Here is a 214-nt window from a genome sequence, read left to right as displayed (position 1 = left end):
GGTGGGTCACCTCTTGCGACTCGGTGCGGGCTCGGAGTGCCCGCACCGCATCGCCGATGGCCGACACCGCTTCGCGGACGCTGGCCACGTGCTGGCACTTCATCTTTGCCGATTTCTTGGCGACGCTGGCAATAACGTCCAGCGCCGCCTCGACCGTGCCAGCGAGGTCCTCGGCGGAGCGCTCGCCGGATGTCGCTTCTCCGGGACCCTCGGG

The sequence above is a fragment of the Papilio xuthus genome, unplaced genomic scaffold (assembly GCF_000836235.2).
Source record: "Papilio xuthus unplaced genomic scaffold, Pxut_1.1 DF826938.1, whole genome shotgun sequence".
NCBI lineage: Eukaryota > Metazoa > Arthropoda > Insecta > Lepidoptera > Papilionidae > Papilio > Papilio xuthus.
Note: the sequence above shows the minus strand (reverse complement) of the source record.